Source organism: Parasteatoda tepidariorum, chromosome 3, assembly GCF_043381705.1.
Source record: "Parasteatoda tepidariorum isolate YZ-2023 chromosome 3, CAS_Ptep_4.0, whole genome shotgun sequence".
NCBI lineage: Eukaryota > Metazoa > Arthropoda > Arachnida > Araneae > Theridiidae > Parasteatoda > Parasteatoda tepidariorum.
The window spans coordinates 371,851-396,734 of record NC_092206.1 but is presented as its reverse complement, the minus strand read 5'-3'; the positions used below and the strand labels follow the sequence as shown (position 1 = coordinate 396,734).

Genomic DNA, 24,884 nt, shown 5'->3' with positions numbered 1-24,884 from the left:
GACAAAAAAAAAGTACAGGAAAAGAGTAATGTTACAAATTATAAATATGATGATTGACTGAACAGTGAACATTATTTCATAGTCGGCTTGTTCAGATTTTAGTGGCTCCAAAGCAACGAATCACCATTAATTTTAAGCTCTAAAAATAATTTTAATAAGCAATTATTTCAATTCCAGATAACTCCAAGTGCAAGAACTCTAATATTAAAATAACTTCTTTTTTTTTCTCATTCTGACCCCTTTATTTTTAATTTGATCTTAATTTCTCTAATTAATTCGATTTCAACAAAAAATGTTGGTTTTACAAAAATGTGAAATTCAATTAAAAGTAAGGTTGAAAATTTTATAACCTTGTTCATTTTTCTGAAACTTTCTTTGTTCTGAAATAAAAAAAACTCATTATTGAAAAAAAAAAGAATCTATATATTAATTATAATATCCAAATTTAATATACATTCTAAAATGAAAACTAACAGTAAGTCGAACTTTCACTACGTCAGGTTTTCTTCGATCTGCTCAGATTCAAATTATCATATCAAAGCACAAAATTTAAAATTCGTAAATATCTTACACCTCATTTCAATTTTATAATTGTTTTCAACATATGTAGCATTGTATAATAAACATACCTAGCTTCTAAATGTAAAGATGTGTAGATCCATTTTGAATCTAGTACAACAGACACAGATTTGTGGAGGTTTTGAGCAATTGTGGGTAAGATAAGTACTATTAGAAAATAAATAGGTTTCCATCGAACTTGATTCAACATCATAACCTAAAATAAAAGCAAAATATTAGATTTTAAATATGAAAAAAAAAAAAAACATTAAATCTTTGGTCAATTTTTTCAACAAAAAAAATCAGTTAAGGTAATAAATGTTTTATTCGCTTCAAAGTGTTAATCAACTTTGAATCAGCATTAATGTTACAGGGTTCCCACTCTTTAATCAAAGCAAAAATTAAGAACTTTTTTCTTTGAAAAATTAAGGACTTTTTCGAAAAATTAAAGACCTTAAAAATAGTATAATTGTTCATCCTCGAATATACCACCAGCGACAGAGACAATTAATTACCTTTCTTAAAAAAAGACAATAAATAAAAAAATAAGAAGATTTTTTTATTATAATATTGTAAGTATACTGATATAATTGTATTAATTAACATGGTTCGCCAAAGTCCGACCAGGCAATTTTTGCAAACTGGGGTTGTGTTTTTTTAATAATATTTTCAGATTGCTAAATGTTAACATCTATGAAACTTATTCATATTCTATTTTTAATAATTTAATTGAAATTGAATAGTAAATCTAGTTCTAAGAAACCAGGCCTTGAGCTAACAAACCAGTATTTTGTTGGCGTCACCGTGACGTTGACGTCCCGCTGACGCCCAGATAAGGCGCTTGTCCTAAGAAACCAGACCTTTAGCGAATGAATGGGTTAAATGAGACGATATATATATATAATCTAAATTTATGTACGATGTAATACTATAAATATTTATTACATCAAGCATTATATTAGTCTATTATAAAAATGAGATGTAGTATTTTAATAATGGCATGATTTGCAGAAGTTTTATAGTTAAACATCCATGTCATGGGTTTTTATTCAAAAGATTTTACATAGACTTCCCATGTGTGTATTTATGTTTAACGTATTGCGTGACATGATGTTAACCCATTGATACACGAACATAAACAAGTGTGAAAACAATACAGCTGAATCACCTGATAATTATAATTTTACATAGATATCGTATAGTGAGTTTCAGGGACTGTATACTTTCAAGATCATTTTGAATTTATCAAATTTTAAAATGAAATAGTGGAACTAAATTTTAATGTGAGAAAAAAGAATTGCTACTAGAAACAAAACTTTTAAAATGTGGCGTTATCACAGAAGTTTCTTTCATTAAAATGCAACTGTGTCAACCTTCATCTATGAACACCCCCGCACCAGTATCATATCTGTGATAGAATTCGATGAACGGATACCACTAGTGGCTTTATGGCTGTTTTGTGAGAAGCCGGGAGAGCTGTATTAAGTTCACGGTTGTGGTCGCTCCTGCGTTGCCTTTAGCAGGCGAGTGTATACGTTGTGTGTGATCGAGACTGAGAAGCAACAGCGCGAGGAGTTGGATAATGTCACAGTCACACGTAGCAAGTCAAATGTTCAATGTGGACAATCCATCGAGGTAGGCATGTTCAGATCGAAATGGGCGTTACTGTCACGATAGGCATATTCACATCACATCCGGGTCACCCATGTGGGGAGAGCGGCAATGTTAACCTTCATCTGTGAAAAGGTACCCTGTCACAGAATCGAGTGAACATGTCTTACATACTAGTGAATCGGAATTGTAGTGCTAGATACACTACAGTACTCCCCCACCAGAATTTTGTCTGTGATCTGGTGGGGGAGTATTGCAGCGTACAAAAAAAAATATAATTCCAATTCACTAGTAAATAAGACAAGATAATTCGATTCTTCGTTGGGATGCCTCTTCACAGATGAAGGGTCGATAATTATATTCCCACAAAAATAAATACTTCAAAATTTGATTTAAAAATAATTTATATCCATTTAAAAAAAAGGAAAACTGTGATTTATATTTATATTCCAAACAAAGGTTTCGAAATTCATTTCGACGAGATATTTCAAACTACAACTTTTACTTTATTATTTTTATTTCCCAAACAGAAATAAACACGTTGTGATGAGATCATCCTCTTTTATTAACAATTCGAAATGTTTTTTTATTTATTTAAATGTGAGTAACTGTCTTCAAAATGAAAGATAATTCCGTTATTCACTAAAGATGAAAAATATTCTATTCATTTGTTAAAAATGCTAATCAGTCAGTGAAGGAAAAATGACACGTTTTTTGTCAATAAAGCGTCAGAGTTCACTTCTAAAATGTCACCCTCTTTGAAGAACAGTTTTTATTTAAATTTCTTTTTTCAAAAGGGAGCTCAAAAAAAATAGTAGAATAAAAGAAGATTTATAAAAATGAGAAGCAATAAATATAATTAACCAAAATCATAAAATATGAGAAATACTTAAAATTCATGATGCTATAAGGTTTTCATTTTAATCAGGTAGGGACATAAAATAGGAACATAAATTTGTCAACTGTTCCAGGTAAAAGGGATGATACCAAAAAAAGAACAGAAGCATTCTCCATAAAATAAATTGAACAAACAAAGTGAGCCGAGTTATCGGAGAATCGAAAGAAAGTAAAAATGTACCGAAGGGGGGCTAAAAAGTAAGAAATGAAAAAAAAAAAGAAACAGTAATAATAAAATGAATAATAATAATAAAATATAGCGCCAAGAATTCCCGTAATGAAATGACTTCTATGGAAAGAGAAAAAAGTAAAGTAAAAATAGGGTTACGCACTTTCTTGTTTTTTCCACTTTTGTTCAAGGAATGAAAACCGGACGTCATCGAATATTAACTTATAGACTTTTTTTCTCTCCCCCTTTTTGTCTTTTGAAGTTAAAAAAGGCGAGTGGGGGGGGGGGGGNGGGGGGGGGGGGGGGGGGGCTACAGCCTTTTTTAAGAATAAAAATGATGGCACTCGATTTTGAGAGTGGCTGATCATTTCCCCCCCCCCATTCATTTCTTTCGTGAGGCTGTTTTAAGAATTACGATATAATTTTAACTATTTTTTTTTCTTTAATCTTCGTCCATGAACTGACGCTCTACGCCAGTGTTTCCCAAACTTATGACTTTCGTGTACCCTTTCTAAATTTTTCGTAACGCTGTGTACCCCTAATAAAAAAATGAATGCATTTTTTACTACAAAAAATTGCAAAAAAGTTGCAAATCACAACTGGCTGTTGACACTACTAATTATTAACTGTCAACTCTGCAAAAAAATAGCAGATAGAAAAACACGTAATCGTAAATTTTCATGGCTAGCTTTGTATTTAAATAAAATTTTTGAAATTTTCGTTTGTTGCAAGATGTTTCGCATAAGAACACGTACCCCCACTCAACTGTTCAAGTACCCCTGGGGGTACGCGTACCACACTTTGGGAAACACTGCTCTACGCCATTGCTTCATGGCATTTATTGGAAGGCGATGCACATTTTCATAGTACATATATGGATGTCTGTTTTATGGGAAATCATTTTGAAAAAATAGTCTGACATTTCAAATGCTAGTTTTCAATACAAATTCACTCATAAGAAATAATAAAAAGTGAAATTTAAAATCATTAAAATAGTAAAATAGGAAAGCATTATAATTTTTAAAACTAAAAATGAGGTGACTCAATTTTGAGAGCTGCTGCTGATCATCTCATTTCCTTCGTGTTTAAGAATTAAGATTATAATTTAAATTTTTTTTTTTTAGTCTTTGCTGTTGAACTGACTATTCAAGTCATTGCTTAATCACATTTTTTTAAAAGGCGATCCAAAATTTAATAGTATATTGAAGTCTCTTTTATCGAAAATCATTTGAATAAATATCTCGAAATTTTAAATTCTAGTTTTCAATACAGCTTTGTATATAAAAAATTAATAATAAATGAAAATTCGAATCATTAGAATAGCAAAATTAGGTGGCATTATAATTCTATAATTTATAATAATAAAAATCATGGTACTCGATTTTAAGAGCTATTTTTTTCTTCATTTTTTCCGTGTGATGTGGAAGATATAATTTTATTATCTTCTTTTTTTTAATATCTTCGTTGTTGATACTGACAATTTAAGTCGCTGTTTTATGGTATTTATTTAAAGGCCCTACAACATTTTATGGTATCTTTTTCATAGGAAATATCTATTCATTAAGGATAATGAAATCTCCGGCAAATAGAGGTTCAGAAACAAAACAAAACTGTCTTGTTCCTAAAGGTCAATTATTAAACAAAAGATAAAGAATAAAAAAGATGATACCATTCATAAAACCCCCTTCAGCAATTATAAAAAAAACAGTTACAAAAACTTAATATTATGGTGGTTTATGTCTCCTATATGCTATCTAATACAGAGTATATCAAATGCTGATTTTTTGAGGCTTCAGCAGGCTCTTTAGTACTTATTCAAGTAAGTGCGGATGATATTCACAGATTTTGAAGGCATTCATTTACGATGTTTGTTGTGAGAAGATATAATTTTTACTATTTCTTTTTCGATTGACCTCTTTCTTCTGAGGATAAAGTTAACCATCCCAGTTTATGATTATACTAATTGATACTTTAACAATTTTTGCTTTATTCAAAAAAGGTACAAACATTTCTGTGACACTCATTCCGACACAAGGTGGACGTCATATGCTTTCTGGGTCTTTATTCACTGACAAGTTCGAATTATTTATTTCACATCTGATAATATATTTATCATAAATAATCATATCAAAAATAGCTACGCCACTTAACCCATCTGGAGAAGTTGGAAGTTGTTGGAGACCCCCGGAGGTTGTGAGTTTAATTTCATCCGTCGATAAAGTGCCGTAGGGGGCAGGGAACTGTCCTTGCATCAGAAAGGTACTGGGTTTGAATCCCGGGCAAGGCATGGGTGTTTCTTTCTCTCTCTCTCTCTGTGTTCTATGTCCTTTCTCCTTTGTGTGTGAATATGACCCGCCCTATAAACGGGTGGTGGTTGTGTGAATGCCGTGGTAGAAGTCGAATTCCTGGCCATAGATGACGCCATTGCCTAAACAGGCATACGACAAAAAAAAAAAGAAAATTAAAGCCAAGTCGAAATTCTTGAGATTAAACATCTTGATGGTTCATGTTGGTTTCAGTGCGATTCATGATGGTCCAACATTGTTCGATGGTTCCCATCATTTTCCATTCTGCTCTCATGGATTATGATATGCCAACAAATTTCCATGATTCCCTGATGGAAAATGCTATTTTAATACAATGATGGTTAACCATCAAGAAAAGTTTGATTCTTGTGGCCGAACAATCCTTGATAATCCATGATGGCTCCAACTTTACATTTCCTTGATGGTTGAATGGGAGTTCTTGTTGGTTCTCAGGAATGTACCCCCAAAACAATTTTTTTTTACGTTGGACCATTATAAATCAGTCCGAATTCCTACATTGTGATGATGTTTTTTGTCTGGGTCACCATTAAAAATATAATGGTTCATGATGGAATTATGGATGGTTACCATCAAGATGATGTGGGTCCATCCATGGAAAAACATCAAAAATATCAACTTGGGTAAGCAGTACGATGCACGGAAATTCCATCGTGACTGTAAGTCCTCTCGTAGGTTGGTGTGTAGAAATTTAGAGAGAGGGGTATCAGCTCAGGTGCTGTCTACGTCACTCGACCAGGGTTTAAAATAACGTGGCACCACGGCTGTTAAAAGATAGAGCCTTAAAAAACCTAGGTGCTTCGTCATGGTTAGGCGTTGCGTGAAGAGGGGAGGAAAAGTTTACTCTAGGACGACGGTCTTTATGGAACTATAATGGATAGAGGTTCTTTCAAGACTTTATAAGGCTGATCAACCGCTGTGCATATAAAAACCAAAGAAGGATTATAAAATTTTTTTTAAAACAATATTTAATGGGAAAAGGGAAATATTTTCTCAGTTTTAACAATAATAGCTTTTAAACTAAGTTTTATGTCAGACAGTTAAATGGCGCGACATCTGAGTTAGTGTCTATGTAACGAAGATAAAAATGAATAAAATATCGGTTGTTGAAAAAGAATTGTTAAAAGCGAAGGGAATGGTTATCATATTTCTTTGATATTATATTTTGTTATTTTACTTTGAGTTGAAAAATACAGATGGATATTATAATAAAGGGATAGTCTTTCCGTAATTTATTCAACGCATTACTACTGCCATTTTTTTTTAATAAATTAGCTATTTCTTTTCTTCATTGGCATTTTATTTAAATAATTTCATATAAATATTAAATGCTCATAAAATTTAACAATACGAGTACTTAATATTTATATGAAATAATTTAATATTATATACTCGTAAATTCTGAATGTAAATACAAAAAAAGCACCCGAAAGCCTCTTTTAAAGGAACCCTAGAGTTTCCCGGAATGTCTTTTTTTTTTAGGGAATCGTGCAAAGAAAGGACAAAGCTGAAATTCCAATGCTTTGAAATGACCATCCACTTATGTCTCTTGAAAGAAAAGTGCTCTTTATGGAAAGTGCTTCCGACATTACAAAGTATTTATGTCAGATTTATTTCAAGGGAGGAAAACTTTGCTCCTCCAACAAGTATATTTTCTTTTAGAACCGATCTTTGATACAGAAATTCGTAGGTAGAACTGAATGTTATTTTTTTTTTTTTGTGAGTTTTTCCCTGGTCATATATTATTAGACGTACTATAAGATTCTATGTAAAATCTTAATCATCACGTGATACTATATAGCTTTATTGTTTTTACGTGACTGAAATCGGCTTGTACTTGTTTACGGTCCTATATCAATGGGCTGACATAGTATTGCAATACGCTGAAAATAAATACAAATGGGAAGTATATAAAAAAAATCCTCCGAATAAAAACCCATGACATGTATGTTTAACTATAAAAATATTGCCTATAAACTGATGCAAATCATGTCATTATTAAAACACTACAGTACGTCTAATAATTGGATATATATATATATATATATATATATATATTTGAAATAAGCTAGGGAATGCATATCTGCATTTTCCCTGAGTCCGTCGCAACAGACATAATTTATTTTCCATTTGAGAATTTTGAACATTTTTTTTCGCTTAGTGGTGGTTACGAATTTCTATCCATGAATAGATTTTATGACTATCGCTGAGCAGCCGACCCAAATTTAAGTCTTCGACTACCATTGTTCAACTCCGTAGTCTTGTAATTTTGAACCCAATCCAGAAAACAACGAAGTTCCTGAATCAATTATTGGAGNCTCAGAATAACAAATCACTTCAGCAGTGCAGTAAGAACGACACTTTAAAACCCTCTTGTTACACTCAATTTGCGCTTTTGTTTTCATATTTTGTAATCTGGCAATCTTTCTGCGAAAACATTTTTAAATCATTCTTGAAAAATTTCCTGTCCATGTAAGTTGATCAGATTTTGCTACTCGCTTTATAGTCCCTTTTCAATGTTTTTTCTTTTTATTTTATTTTATTTTCTGTTTTTACATGCTATTTTCACTTTTTGTGATCTATTTTATTTGTTATTTTTATAAAAAAAAATTTTGAGTGCTCCTCACACTATTGTATTAATATATTTTGCTTTGGCTTTATTGATACAATATCAGAGAGCATATATATATATATATATATCTGTGTGCGTGTGTGCGTGTGTATCATAGAGATTGAGCGATATCTATGCATGAAAGTAATAAATCAAACTCATAAAACAAATAGTGCTTTACAAAATGTAGAAGTATATATTAATGCAATGCGAAGTTAAAATAAATATTAATAACAGACATTCGGACACTGTGTCCAACGCTTCATAAGTTATAAAAGAAATACCTTATGACTGTTTTCATGACTGCGTAATGTGGTATGTGCAAAATACTCTGTTGTACATAGATAATATCAAGGCATATTATAAAAGAGTAACACAACCTATATTTACATCATCTGAAACAGGACATTTAATGGTTAAAGTAATGGATCCGTGTGTTATAAATAATAGCCACGTTGTCATAACGCTTATTATTAATAATAACGACCATGAAACTGTTTTAAATTATTTATACTGTGGTGCATGACATATTTCCTTATGCTTTTACAATTTTTTTCATAAACGAATTGTAATTAAATTAAATCAATTCATTAATTTTTACTAAAATTTATGAAAGGCGAATATAAAATATTTTATTCTTTTCTCATGCAACGGCTCATTTTTTATTTCATTAAAAGTGTAAAACTTCTAAATTCACTGTCGCTACTCATCGAAAATCTATATACAACTCTTTATTCTTAAATTTCTTTCTACAAATATATTTCAGTTACATGGTTATACTAATTCTTATGTTGGCGATTCGCGATCGCTAAAGTATTTTCAAACCTAATATTGATTATGCGGGTTTGGCTATGTTATCTTTCGATAATTCGCCCACCTTGAATCTCTTCCCAGGCTCCTAACTGTCCGCTGGGAACAATTCATACAAGTTCAAATTCCAATTTTTGCAGACAGGGGGTGCCTCCCAGCCGTTGAATATCATTCTTAACAGAATGATTTTGCATGCTTGATCCTTTTAAAAGGTTTTTCTTTATTTTTATATTTTAAATATGTTAAATATAATTTTTAATAAAATATTTTAAATATAATTTTTATATTTTTAATCTTCTAATATTTACTCAATAAATCAACTTTCTCTTAAACGATTTTATTCATTTCTCTGCGATCACATCCAAATTAAGATGTATTTGAAACAACCGAAAATATGCTACAGTGATGCCACCTGTACGAATTACGTAATTAATTTAAAACGATCCCCAGCCCAACATGCACAAAACTAGATTCAAAATGAGACTTAATGTTTGGATGCCAAATTAATTTAGACAAAAAAGAAAATGTTGTGATCGTCTTATGACGATCGATGGTTACCCATGGATCAAATGCTTTTTCTTTCTCCGTTAAACATTTCAAATCATGGGTTACAAATCACTGTCTCAATTGATGTTTAATTTTCATATCCTTCCGCTATGTACGTGTTTCACAAAATACTTCTTCAGCATTCATATTTACATTAAAATCACCGTCAAGTCAGCCGTTATACGTTAATAATAAAAAGAATATAAAAATACTTTAAACTATTATGATGTAAATGCATTAAGAATGACTGCTAGTGAAAATAAAAAGAAAAACAGCATCTGTCGCCATAACAACGCATGCAATGACAACGCATGCGCACTGCTTACTCTTGAACACAGTTGAAATGTGTGGGGACGCCATCAAATCCAAACAGAAACCTATTTTGACAATTTGGAAAAAAAACATAGAATAGCGGATAATAAAGATACATAGAATAGAGGAGAAAAAAAACGTACTAGATAATACTGGAAAAAAATACTGGATAGAATTTCTATCTGCGACGGGAAAATGGAATGAAATCAACCCATTTCTTAAACGAATGATGACTGGGGATGAGAAATGGTTCATATACGACACCATGCGAAAATGATCGTGGTCAAAGTGTGGTGAAGCAGTTCAAACGGTGGTCAAACATAAAGGTTCATTTGGTGGGACTGGAAAGGAATATTACCCATTGTCAAAATGGGTCTTGTTTTGGGTTTGATGGCGTCCGTACTTTATTTGGATGTCATCACACTTTTCAACTGTGTCCAAGAGTAATGGTAAACAATGCGCATGCGTCGTAATTGCATGCATTGTTATGGTGACCGCTGCTGTTTGATAATTTTTTTAGAATTCTTTTTTTTTCTCTTTTTATTTTCACCAGCAGTCATTCTTAATGTATTTATTTAATAATAATTTAAAGTATTTTTATATTCCTTTTATTATTAACGAATAATGACTGTCTTGACGGTGATTTTAACATAAATATGAATACTGAAGAAGTATTTTGTGAAACACGTACATAGGGGAAGGATAGGAAAACCAATCCGACGACAAACATCCATGGAGGCAGTTTTTTGCAACCCAGTGGATTTGAAATGGTGTGGTAATTAACACCCAGAAAGAAAAAGCATTTGACCCATGGGTAACCAGTGATTGCAACGAAGCAATAATTTTTTTTTAAAAATTTTATTATGAGATGCTACCGTATAGTCAAACAATAAATTTGGATCTTTACTATCAATAACTGGGCCATTCGAGGCTAGTGATTGACCAGAGTTAGCCAACATGAGATGTGTTGTGTTCCAACAGAGCAATGCCAGCCCACACAAGTCTATGGAGACGCTTCAGAAACTGTGCGTCCTTGGTTGGGGAGTTTTGATACATCCACCGTATAGTAGGGACCTGGCAACAAGCAATTTTCTTGCATTGAAAAACTTTCTTATGATAAAAATGTGGCATCAAATGAAGTTGAGAAATTCAATTACTAGAGATTTTTGCCAATAAAGATCGATGAGAGAGTCATAATGAAACTAAATTTAAAATGGCAAAAAATTTGGAACGAAACGGTGCCTAATGGATCGAAATTCGTAATCCAAAACATGTTATCGATATTTTGTAATATATATATATATAAATATAAATATATATATATATATTCGTTTGTTTACGGAACTTACTATTGATTTATTGAAATACAGCTGATTTTAACATAAAGAAGTGTTAGCTTTCATTTGTTCTGAAAATATGTTAATATTTATGAGGCTTCTCGGCAAACGGTGCTTCTATTTTTTTTTCGTTTAAACTAAGGGAGTAAATCAGAAGAAATTTTTAAAACCTTTTTTGTTCCCTCTCCCCTGTGAAAGAAAAAAAATCTATTCACTTACGAATAAAATACTTATACACTGATTATCCAATATGGAGGAAATATAGTTTCAAGTAATTGCAAAAAATAGTATGATTCGGCGGAGACTTGCTTTGGCACAATTTAAAAAAAAAAGAAAAAGATATATATATATNATATCAAAAACAGAAAATAGTTCATTAATCGAGTAATATATATATATAATTTAGAAGGGTGTTGTGTCCCCCCAAAACTATGCCACTGGATAGTATTTTGACGGTGACTTTTATAATTGACGCAATACTTCGTCCGTGACCTTTCTTTTTTCGTCTGTGAAATCTTTGTTTGCCAAGATGGACACTATATGTGTGTGTGTGTGTGTGTGTGTGTGGGTGGGTGCGTGTGTGTGAGTGTGTGCGTGTAACACTTTAACACTTGTTCAGAACCCTTTTGTATGTACATTTTTAGAGTCCCTGTCAAAGAGAAATTTAAAAAAAAGTAAAACAATGGGCATAAGAATGAAAAAAATAAAATAATATTCAATCGAGGGAAAAAAAACAAAACAAAAACGTTTCGGGAATTTATCAAATCAAGGGGATAACCTAGTTGACAGTGAGCTGGACCTACCCTCGTGAGCACGGTAATCCAGTCACTGAAGACCATCGTGTAGTAAATGGGTACTGGCGCACGTTAAACCTCTTGGAGCACAAAGTCCTCTATGCTCCCATAACGAATTATGCCTCTGGTGATACTGAATTGGGATTGATCTCTCTTTGGCACTGGTCAAAATTACGATCTGTGAACGAATGGTTATATGAATGGGTCCACCCTATAAGCGGGTGTGACGTATGGATGAGGCAGAAGTCGAATTTTTAACCATAGAAAGCCTGGAAGCCATAGAAGGCCTTTACGGCCTGAGTCAACAACAACATCGAATCTAGGAGTTATCCATTAAAATAAAAAGTGATTCTTTCTTTATGAATTTTATGCCAGTTACTTAGTTTTTATCTCAGTTACTTAATTTTATTACTACCTAGTGTGCATTGTTTCAATAAAATGTTATAAAATAAAAATAAATACAATGCAGATATTTAAGAAATTTACACTATTTTATGTTGGTAGAAAATTTTCATGGTATTATCTTTCCAGATTCCGATATTCTGGTTTATCATTGACTCTATTCTTGCAAAAATGTGAGTATTTTACAGTGTAGAAAAATGTTTAGTGCATGCGTAAAAATATTTTGAATGTACTCACTATTTTACAATCTCATATTCCTCAATAATGTTAGGGAAACAGGCTTAAGAATTGATGGCGGATGACCTAAAAAGTAAGAGAAAATTTAGTACACTCGATTCAAATTTCGAAAAATTTATCAAAATAAAAACACAATTTGAGGTGATCGAGAACAATGTTCCTGAAATATGACAAAATATAAATAGAGATCAGTTTTAATAACAGTCCGTGGCCAAATTATGAGACGTATTATAAAATTCTTAATGACCAGCTATAGTACTCTATACAGCGCTTTATTGTTTTTAGGAGACTGTTTTGCACTTGTTTACGTTCGTGTATCAATGGGTTAAATGAGACGATATATATCATATAAATTTGACGATAGGATACATTCGACGATATATTATATAAATATAGAATATTTATTATATCAAGCATCATATGAGTATATTATAATAATGAAACCCACTGTAGTGTTTTAATAATGACATGCTTTGCACGCGTTTATATACAATACTTTTATATTTAAACACTAGGGGGCTGGGCCCCCTGTTCGCTACCGCTCACCAACCCCGATTATTGCTTCGCAATAATTGTCTCTTCTTGGCAGAAAACAATTTTTCTATTAAAGTTAAAATTATTCACTTAACATACATGTACTAAAAGGAATTATGTTTACTTACTCTGGTGCCTCTACTTCCCACGTCCAAATATTACTCTCAAATATTACTGTACCCAAATGTTAGATCTTTTGGTGAACGGAAGTGATTTTTCCAAGTAATCATTTTTTAAAATAACATTCATATTCTTATAGCATTGTATTGTTCAAACAAATTTGATGAGTTCACAACCATAATTTAATACTCTCGCTAATAGTAGCAGTACTGGAAAATAAGTTTAAATTAGGGATACAAAAATATTCAAAGAAAAACAATACCTTTACGACTATTGTTGATTTTGTGCTGATGACAACCAAAACAATATGGAAATGAATGAGGGAAAACTGGATCCTACCATGTGATTTTCTGGCCAATAAAAATGCACCGACAACAATGGAAAACTGCGACACCATCATTAGATTTTTATATATAGTAAGATACATATGAAATGGGTTTTTATTCGAAAGATTTTTTTTTATATACCTCCCATTTGTATTTATTTTTAACGTATTTCATGACAATGTTAACCCATTGATGCACGAACGTAAACAAACAGTCGAATATAAAAACACTAAAGCTGTATCCCCTGATAATTAAGACATTGAATCTTGTAGTGCATCTAACAATTTTGACAGGGACTGTACAGCGCGCAAAGGAAGAAAAAAAAAGTGAACATCCTGAATAACGTTTAATAGGATTCTCACAAACTAGGACTAACGGTTTATACGCTGAGAGCAGACGGTACTTTAAGTGATGTCACGAAAACGTAATTTCTTCATTTGCGTGATTTCTTTGCCTTCAACCTATGGAGCAAAACCCACCGCCATCTGGAAAATCCAATAGTCAGAAGAGTGATAATAAAATAGAATAAAAAGAATCTTTTGGATATTTTGCAGTAAAAATGGAATTAACAGAAAAGAGAGAACAAAAAAAGTGTTCTATGTAAAGATGAAGAAAAAAAGAATGACCGATGGTCGCTCGCATATGCTTACTTTATAAACATAAAGACTTACAATTTTAAGCAAGAATTAACACAATAAGATATTTGTATTTCATATTTTAGCATTGATATCAGATATGAATGAAAATGTTTCTAATTCTGCAATTTTTCGTTTATTATTGCTCCCTTAAACGACTGAAAAGCGGAATTAACTCGTTATAAACACTCAATTCTTTAATGAGAGTATGAAGGGTTTTAATGCATGTTGTAGGGAGGTTACCTCCTTCTAATATATACACATATTCGAAACGTTTAAATAGGCCGGGATAGCCTGGTGGATAGGAAGCTGGACTCACATTTGTGAGAACGGGAGTTCGTATCCAGCTTGTGCTCGTTAAATCTGTCGGGTCACAAAGACCTCCATTTCCCCATGACAAATCCATACCTCTGGGGGTACTGAATTGAAGATGGACCGTTCTCTGGTTCAGGTCAAAATGACAATGAATGAATGAATGGGCCCTATCCTTTAAACGGGTGTGACGAATGAGTGTGGAAGAAGTCAAATTCTCAGCAATAGATGGCACCATTGGAAAACAAGAACAATCGCACCCCGTCTGTCTTAATGACTGACAACAACAACAATAAACGCTTAAATTACAAAAATGAATATTGAAAAATTGTTTATATCAAAAACAGAAAATAGTTCATTAATCGAGTAATATATATATATAATTTAGAAGGGTGTTGTGTCCCCCCAAAACTATGCCACTGGATAGTATTTTGACGGTGACTTTTATAATTGACGCAATACTTCGTCCGTGACCTTTCTTTTTTCGTCTGTGAAATCTTTGTTTGCCAAGATGGACACATTTGAAGAAAATTGGCAAATCTTTAAGTGCTTGTTTTAAAAAGAAATGGACGCAGCTAAAATGCTTATATAAGAAAATGTATGCTGAAAATATATTTTCAATGAATTTCGTTTTTAAACACTAAGAGCATAATCGTTACAAGGCTGGGTATGTTATCCAAGTCAAAACTCCCGATCAGAGAATTTTTATGGCTGGTTTCAGAGCGATTCACGAGGTTCCAACATCGTTTGATGGTCACCATCATCCAACGTTTTCCATTACGTGTTCATGGTTTCCGATATGCCAGTAAACTTCCATCATTCCACAAATGCTACTTCAATGCTATGATGGTTAACTATCAAGAGACTCTCATGGACCAACAATCCGTGATAGGTTCCAACTGTTTTACATTTCCATAATGGGAATTCTTGTTGATTCTGAGCAATATACCATCAAAACAATTTGGGTTTTCTTATGTCGGACCATCTTAAATCAACATTGGGATGATGGTTGTTCATGATCGCTCCTCCAACATTTGATTTCTGAGACCCTATGATGGAAATTTGTGATGGTTCAACAAAACATGTTGCTATTTTGGACCATCATAAATCAGTCCTGCATTCAGGTGATGGCTACTTATGTTGGTTGCCATCAAAAAATATAATGGTTCATGATGGAATTGTTGATGGTTACCATCCATATTATGTTCATCCACCAATGGAAAACCATCAGAGATTTTGACTTACAGATTTAGATTTCCTTCGTAATCAGAAATGGTTTTAAAATATCTGAATTTGAACTGCATCCATTTAATTCCACTATTATAGAACCCGGGCCAATTTTCCAGAAATAAATGTTGACTTTTAATAATTTTCCAAATAAGACTCATTTTAAAAAAAAGTATTCTAATATAATATCTAATCAAATGGACGACAACACAAAATGAATGTATTTAGATTGAATATAGCTCATTCTTTAAAAGAAAAACAATTTTCATAAAAAAAAAATTCTTAAAAAATGGAATCATATGTTAAAACACGAACTAGAGCTGATTAAAAATACAACTCTGTTTGAAAAAACTACCAATTGGGTATAATATAGCCTACGTCACAGGTTGTGTTGTTCCTATTAAATTTAACCCATGAACGGCATTTTCTGCGAGACTAACTTCTAGCCACAAATAAACAAACGAAGTGTTCGATCGTTTAAATAGCTGCTCGCCAGATTTTATTGCATTATAAAGAAAAGTTATTGAAACTAAATACAACTAAATAAACAACAACAACTAAAACAAATAACAACAACTACTAATAACAATAACTAAATAAACAACAACTAAATTCCATTCGTTTAGCATTGCGTCATATGTTGTTCCTACTAAATCGAAGTAGTTGTGTTTTTTTCATATTATACCCAATTCTAACGTTAGAAACTTAACAATTTTTTAATAATCTTAAACATAACAGTTCCACCCAATAATAAACATCATACTCAAGAACGAATCAAAACTGAGAAACATCGGTGGCGTAACTAGATCACTTAAAAAATACTACAATAACGAAGACGCAACTAGATCACCCATCGTTTTGTAATTTATCATCGTTTTCAAATTCCAGAAAAATAAATGATCGCTTTCAACATCATATGCTATGTCCATGCCTATTTTGAACTGCTTTCATTTTCTTAAGCAAGCGTTTCGAGGTGCGTTTAAAATAAAAAGATCCCCGACGACATGCTACTTCGAGCTTTTAATGTATTCCTTTTCCGGGTCCCTCTATCATTTTAGTTTCTTTTATTTTTTTATTATCCCCTTTTATAATTTTTTTATATTTCCTTTACTTTTTTAAAAAAGAAAAAAAATTGAATTCACCTTGCAGAAAAAAAAATGTGAAAAGAAACAAAAAATGAAATTGATAAGTTTAAATTGAAAGGTTATAGGGTAGCAACCATCTTTTAAGTTTTATACTGAAAAGTGAAGACGATGCAGCGAATTTAAGTTTAAATTTTTAAAATTCTTTGAGGTATGAGAGATGATTTTAGAAAGTGGTAAACGGCAGATACTGCTAATAAATGTATTTTACTTAAAGCAGCACTAAAAAGTTAAAAAAAGAATAGAAGAAGAGTTTCGTCTCAAAGTTTCTCTGGGAGATAAATAAACGGACCTCCAAGCAGAAGATATTTAATTAAATTGAATCCCCGAGGAAGGAAGGAAGCATCTTTTATGAAGCATCATTATAAAGTTCAATATTATTTTTAGTTCAAGTATGTTGCAGAAACATGAAATATATTAAAAAAAGGTTTTGCAATATCATAAAATATTAACGTACAGTTTCTCGGTACAATATTAAGTTTTTACGTTTAAAGTTTTTTATTTCTCATTTTAGAAAATGTAAGTTATCTTTGAAAACTAAAAAGGGAAGATAATGCAAGTTCTTTTTTTACATCTGAAAATACAAAATTGTGAATGGATTATAAGTGTTTTAACGCTTAATGTTTCAGGAATTGAGTGGTACTTTTAAAAAAATATTTAAACACATCGAAATCAAGAAGAAAAAAAATCTTAGCAATATTTATTGCAAATTCTTTGTAAACTTTTCAGCATTTTCTTCTCAAAGCAATGTTTTTAGAATCAGTTTTCACTGTTAAATATTATTATATATACACTCCGTGAAGATTCCACGTAAAAATTATAATTACTCAGGTGATACAGCTTTACTGTTCTTACTCGGATGGATTTGCCTTTGTTTACTCTCCTGCATCATATGGGTGAACATCGTCATGCAATATGCTAAAAATAAATACAAATAAGAAGTGTCTCCTGAATAAAAACCTATTACTTGTATGTTTAAATATAAAAGTATGGCCTATTAACTCGTGCAAAACATGTCATTATTAAAAAAAGTATAGTGCGTCTCATCCTTGGATCTAAATATTATACTACACTAATATAATGCTTGATATAATAAATATCCTATATTTATATAATATAGCGTCTCATTTATATAATTGTGAAATTTGTATTATATATCGTCTCATTTACGAACGTAAACAAGTGCAAAACAGTCTCGTAGAAACAATAAAGCGGTATAATAGTATCACCTGGTAATTAAGATTCTAAATAGAATTTTATAGTGCGTCTCATAAGGGACAGCATAAGGACAGTAGTTTGTGATAAATATCATGTATCAAACATCTCGAGGGGAAGGGGGCAACAGCAAAATGTTCTGAATACAGTAAATCTTTATTTTGATGGGATGAAATAGCAAAAGCGTATTTTATTTAAACAAAATACGGAAAACCACAGCAAGGAACAAAATATAAAAAAGAATTTAGAAGGGAATTATTTTAGTTTATTAATTGTATTGGTCTTTCAGTTTTGTGCATGAACTATGATTGCTTACTATTTTTTAACCGGTACAAAGGACGGGTATTTAAGTTAGTAATTTATATAGATTGAAAAAAATTATATAAGTATTAAATCTTTTCAAATTTTATTTCTCTTTTTTTTTCAATTTTATTTTGTATTTGAAAAAATAAATAAATAATCTAAAAGTGCTTTCTAAAAAAGTATTAGCTCTTGAAAATATTTACTAATATAAATCTTACTTAGATATTTGCGATTACTTAGTGTTAAAATTTGGTTTTGTTTTGATTAGTTATTGCGATGCTCATGAAATATCTGCAGATTAGAATTAGTAATAAAATGTCGATTAAATTTAGATTATTTTTAAATTTTAGAAATTTTTTGAAATTTAATTTTTACTGAATTTAAGTGTTCTCTGCACCACTCTAAACGGTGCCACCGATGGCTAACTTTTAAAGGTATGCAGCGTTCAGGACGTCTAGCAAATAAGCTACCTTTGTGGAGGCGTCTGGTCACTGTAAATCTTGATACTTGTCGTCCTGTGGCTGTGCACAGTTGCTGAGATATGGCGCTCGCTGACTGAAAACGGTTTCTTTTCGCCTGGAGGACAATGTAACGGTCATCTCTTGGTGTTGTTTTCCTTGGACGGCCACCGCCAACCTTCCGAACAGCTGAACCAGTAGTTTTATAGGCATTCCAAGCACGAGAAACAACACTTTTGTTGATCCCGAACTCTTCGCCGACACTAGTCACACTACGCCCCTCCTCAAGCTTCCCAATCATTCTTCCTCGAGTAAAGTCATTTAAATGATTTCTTGAAGACATGTTTCATAAAACAAGTTACTTGCACTTGCAGCGAATGTCTTTAACTAACGTGTTCTTCATCCTTTTATCACAGCTTTGACCTGCGCGCCAACCCACAAGGTTTACGTACACTTACATCACCTACGACGTTTTATTTCTAAAATTTGCATACAAATAATCTTTCCACTGAATTAAGTGCATATTATACTGCAATTTTGTGGCTATCTTATACTTTGTTGGCGAGCTGTGGACGAAAAACCACTTGTTGCTGAAGTTTTGCACACCAGTGTATTTATTTTCCTATTTTACATTTTCAAAATCAATTTCAAATTTTCTCCATCCGTAAACATGCAAACAAAAATTAAGATATTCAAAGAAAAACCAAAAAAAGATTTTATATTTCGTACCAAAAGATTTTAAACAGTAAAAAAAATTTCTGAGAAAAATGTAAACATTGAAATCTATACAAATATTTATATTTTGCAAAAGAAAGGATATTTTCCTCGATGCATTTTGTATAAAGATTTAAAAAAAAAACATAAACATAACGTGTGTAATAAACAGTACAGCAAAATAAAAAAACAAACAGCCCTGAATAACTTCTGATCAGATGATTAGATTTTCACATACAGGAATTTCATTTTAATGGTTCAAAAGCTTAACCATAAATATCCTAATTATTTAGTACAGCAGTTTTTCTGCAGAACTGAAGTAATTTTGTAGTTTTTCTGGAGTTAACTGCAGATTTTCTGTAGTGCAATCTTAACTGCAAAAACACTGCAGTCATTTTGCAGCTAATGTGAAGTAATTTCTCAGTAATTTATTTCAAAAAAACTTTGAGCTATAGTCTGCAAAATTACTGCAGTTTAAGTGAGGTCACTTTAAAATCATAAATTTCGAAAAAATTGAAACTTTAAATCCGTGGTTATTCTGCAGTAAATTTGAAGTAATAATGCAGTCATTGTTTCAGAAGTATACTTTTTGATGAATATGCAGAAAAACTGCAGTTACTTTATATTGTTGTAAACCAAACAAAAAGAATGTTCACCAAACAAAAAAAATGTTCTTTCAGAGAAAGTACATATTTATAACTCAAAATATTTGAAGGCTTTTGAATCGCATTAAGGTTGAGCACATTAAAATTCGATCAGTAGATCGAAAGTGGATCAATATTTTATGTTGCCGATAACTAGTCAGAATTAAATACCACGAACTATATCTCTTTAACATAGCATTTTAAAAACCGTGCTAATTATATATTTCAAGCACAGAATGTAGGTTTAATTGTTGCGGATTTGTAAATAGGTGTATAATTTTGTAATTATTAGGCTCTCGTCCATGATATGTTTGCTAAGAGTCATTAAAATGTATTCATTCAACGATGAGTCATCGGAAATACAGCGACTAAAAATCTGCAGATTTTTTTTTCTTTTTAAAAAAAAAAAAAAATAAAATAAAAAACTTTAAAAGGTCATGCTTTACTCATTATAGTCTGCTGAGAATTGGCTTTAACCTTTACAGTGCATCAAATTCTTAAGTAATAAAGGTTCACTTATTGATTGAAGTATTTAATGACGATTTATTCTATTCCAACGGAATGATTGGAATTTCGGAATCACTGGAATATTTATTTAATCAAGATTGCCGTAGTTGAAGCTAAAGTGGTTAATTAGAGTCATTTTTCCGGTTCTCTCTTCCTGATGTATTAAAACATTACAGGAGTTCAGTCATTTTCTATTTGTATTAGTAATTCCTCGTTATTCAAATTCAGATACCAAATTATTACAGCTGTATTGTTTTTAACGCCACTGAAACCGGTTTACACTTATTGTTTACGCTCCTCTCTATCAATTCGTTCCCAATAAATTCGACGATTGAATGAATGAGACGATATAGGATATATATTATACCAGGTATTGCATTAGTATATAATAATAATAATTATAAAAATTATTAGATGCACTTGTAGTTTTTTTTAATACTGACATGATTCACACGAGTTTATAGGCAATACTTTTTTATTTAAACATACATGTCATGGGATTTAATTGGGGAGAATTTTTATAGACTTTCCATGCCCATTTATTTTTAACCTACTGCATGATACTGTTAACCCATATGATATATACAGGAGAGAGTGAACAACTGCAAACCGGTTTCCTCCGAGTAAAAACAATGAAGTTGCATAGAGTATCTCCCGATAATTATAATTTTACATGGAATCTTAAAATGCGTCTCATAATGTGACCAGGGACTGTATTAGTTTCAGCATTAAATATATTCCAAAAAGTAATCCGGATCTACTGATTTTTTCTAAAGAAAGTATAACAAAAAAGATGGTATAGTTGGAAAAAACACAGTTTATTATAGCTTCACAGGCACCCCCATCGCTAAAAGCATTCCCGATAACGAGAGAAACACGCGGGGGGTATACTTTTAAAGAAACCCCAGAATTTAAAAGTTCAAAAAGAGAAGAAAAAAAATATATTTGCCCTTCATTACGACAAAACTGTCAAAGATCCCTTAATAATGTACTTATAAACCCATGAGAGTTAGAATACATAAGTTTAAAAAAAAAAGGTTATTTTTGTTACTTGCGCGATTAGAGATATCTCTTAATCTATGGAACGAAAGGAAATTTTTCTCAACTGATCGAATGCTTGGAAAAAAATATGCATTAGAAAAACAATACATAATGCATGAGCGCATAATTCCGGTTTTTAGAAGATGAAAAAAAAAAGGATTGTTTCAATGTAATTGAGTGGAGGGCGGTCTCATCAATGTGACATTTTTCCTAAGTTGTATCGAAATGTATATTTTAGAAAGAAGAAAAAATTAAATTCAGTGTTTTGATGTTCAAAAAAATAATAGAAGTAAAACTGAGGTAGAAACAAAATGGAGAGAAGCCTTTGAAAGACCAATTTAATAATTTAAATGTTGCAGATATTTGTTTCCTCAAAAAATAAGTTTATCGAATAAAATTGGCAACAGTTGAAATGTGATGGATTAGTTAATTTTTTTCAAGATGAATGGATTTTCATAGTTATTTTGTAATCAGTAAGTAGTGAAAAAGACCTTATTTTAATATAACCTTACTTGCCGGTCAGGTGGCCGAAAAATTAGCGTGCCTGACTGCTATGTGTTCTAACCATGGGTGAAAAATGGTACTTGAATACTATGATGGTTAACCATCAAGAGATGTTTCATTCTCATGGACGTGCAATCCGTGAAAATCCATGAATGTTCATGATTATTTCAACTTTGCATTTCCTTCATAGTTTAATGAGAATTCTTGCTGATTCTGAGCAATATACCATCAAAACAGTTCGGTTAAAACTCAAAATGAAAGAATTTTAAATCTTTCGAGTTGAAATATTAAAATATAACTTACTCAGACTTGTAAAAATTTCATAAAATAGTTTCATTTCACTTATTTTTCGACAGGAAAAAACAATTTTAGAGATTTTTAAATTCCAACTGAATAAAAGAAGTTTGTTTTCGTCAAAGATTACAAAAATATATATATATAGAGTACCTGGCCAAATTATTTGACGTACTCTAAGATTCTATGTAAAATCTTAATTATCAGGTGATACTCTGTACAGCTGTATTGTTTTTACGAGACTGAAACCGGTTTGCACTTGGTTTTTTTCTTGTATAAATTGGTGAAATGAGACGATATATTATGTAAATATAGAATATTTATTATATCAGGCATTATATTATTATATTGTATTAATTAGATCAAATTATGAGTCGCACTTGTAGTTTTTGTTTTAATAATGACATCACTTGTACGAGTTTATATGCAATACTCTTATATTTAAACATACATGTAATTTATTCAGGAGATTTTTTACATACTTTCTATTTGTATTTAGTTTTAACGTATTTCATTACATTGATACAGGAGCGTTAACAAATGGTATCATCCGAGTAAAGAACAATAAAGCTATATAGAGTATCACCAGATATAAAAATCTTCTAATAATATGACCAGAGACTGTTTAGGGACACCCCATGTAAACCTAGTTTGTTACAGAGAATATAAAAGATCGCGTTCATAATCGATTGTCCATTCAATAAATTCTTCATTTTAAGATCGCTAAAATATGTTTTTATCTGTCAACTTTATTTCCATTCTCATAACTTCCATCTTTTAAAGAATATATGAAACGGTTAACATTCTCCAAATAAAGTATATATTTCGTACAATCATTGTTTTTCAACATCAACGGCAGAAATGTTTTATAAAAGAAAATATATTGGAGTTATTTCGGAAATGACCCGACAACTTTCAAGCAATCCATGATGGTTTTTGAAAGACAAACAGCTCTGTTCCAAAAATAGAACTACAAACAAAGATATTGGAAGAAGAAAAAAAACTACAAGTATGGATCTTTCATCTCTTCAACTTGCTCTTATAGTCAGCCCCCTCTTTTGGTTTCTAAAATGCACATGAAGGATAAAATATTTCAAACATAAAGGAATTTAATTGTACTAAAAATGAACATATATTAATTGTATTCATATTTTAGCAACCTGAAAAGTGATTAAAATCAAATATTAAAACTTAGTTTTCAAGTTTTCTGGTGTAAAATCAAAAAGCAGATAAAATGTGGGGAAAATTGAGAAGAAATTAGACAAAAAACAACTTAAATGAAGTACAAATGAAAATAGATAAACACACTATAGTTTCAGTTTTATAAACAGTACTTTTCCACAGAATTTAAACACCAAATGATGGTAGACAATGTTGTCAGTTGTGGTTGTAGTTCATTTACGTGGCATTAGAGCTACACAATGGGCTATTGGCGACTGCATGGGAACATCTCTGAGAATGATCCATCGCAATTTTGATCCTCTGCAGAGGGAATGGCACCTCCGCTTCGGTAGCCCGACGACCTGCTCGTACAGTCGAGCACTTTACTATAGAACAATTTAACGAGGACCGATATCCCCACGCTGGCTGATCAAAGTGGTCACCCACTCGTGTTCTACTGGAAACCGTGTTCAGTCCACTGCGGGAAGGTCTAAAGAAACGTTGACACTAGTCACCAAAACTAGAAATTCATTTACACTTGACCACCGAGACATTTAAATTAAGGCTCTGTTTAAGACTATTGATCCTATGTATGTTAAAAGAGTGTAAAATCCTTCCTTAACTTAATCACATTTTATACTTTATTGATTGTTTTTAATTGATTTTTTTGCAGAGTTCCCTATATTGTAAACAGTGCATATTTAATTTAGTTTAAGCTTTCTATTAGGACTGGGCGATATTAGAAATTATATATCGTGATGTATCGTCAGTTTTGCATCGCGATATAGCGATGCATCGCGATATAGTATTTTTGAATTTCATTTACTTTAAGAACACAAGTAAACACAAGTTTTGTTATATTTTCTAAAAATGATCACGCAAATAACAAAAGATTTCTTAGTTTAAAAATAAAAAAATAAATAAAAGTGAAATTTATCAATATATTTACCTAACAGCATAGGAACAAAATTTAAAAAATAAGTTCGTTAAAAAATTATTTGTATGCTTAAAACAAAGAGCTAAATAAATTTTAGAAAAAAAATGCTTCTTAAACACTATTTTTATTATTATTTCATATAAATAATTAAATTAAATTAAATAATGACCGAATTATGAACGAAAAACAAAGTATCTTTAAC

The 24,884-nt window shown here is 31.4% G+C and overlaps 1 protein-coding gene across 6 annotated transcripts in view; it reads right to left on the bottom strand.

Moving 5' to 3' along the window:
- Positions 1 to 24,884, bottom strand: part of LOC107454023 (class A basic helix-loop-helix protein 15) — a 219,912-nt gene that overhangs the window by 75,680 nt on the left and 119,348 nt on the right. For all 6 annotated transcript variants that reach the window (XR_011636302.1, XR_011636300.1, XR_011636301.1 and 3 more), the window contains exon 3: positions 12,609 to 12,674. The gene's annotated coding sequence lies outside the window, so the exon portion shown is untranslated. The remainder of the gene's footprint in view (positions 1 to 12,608; positions 12,675 to 24,884) is intronic.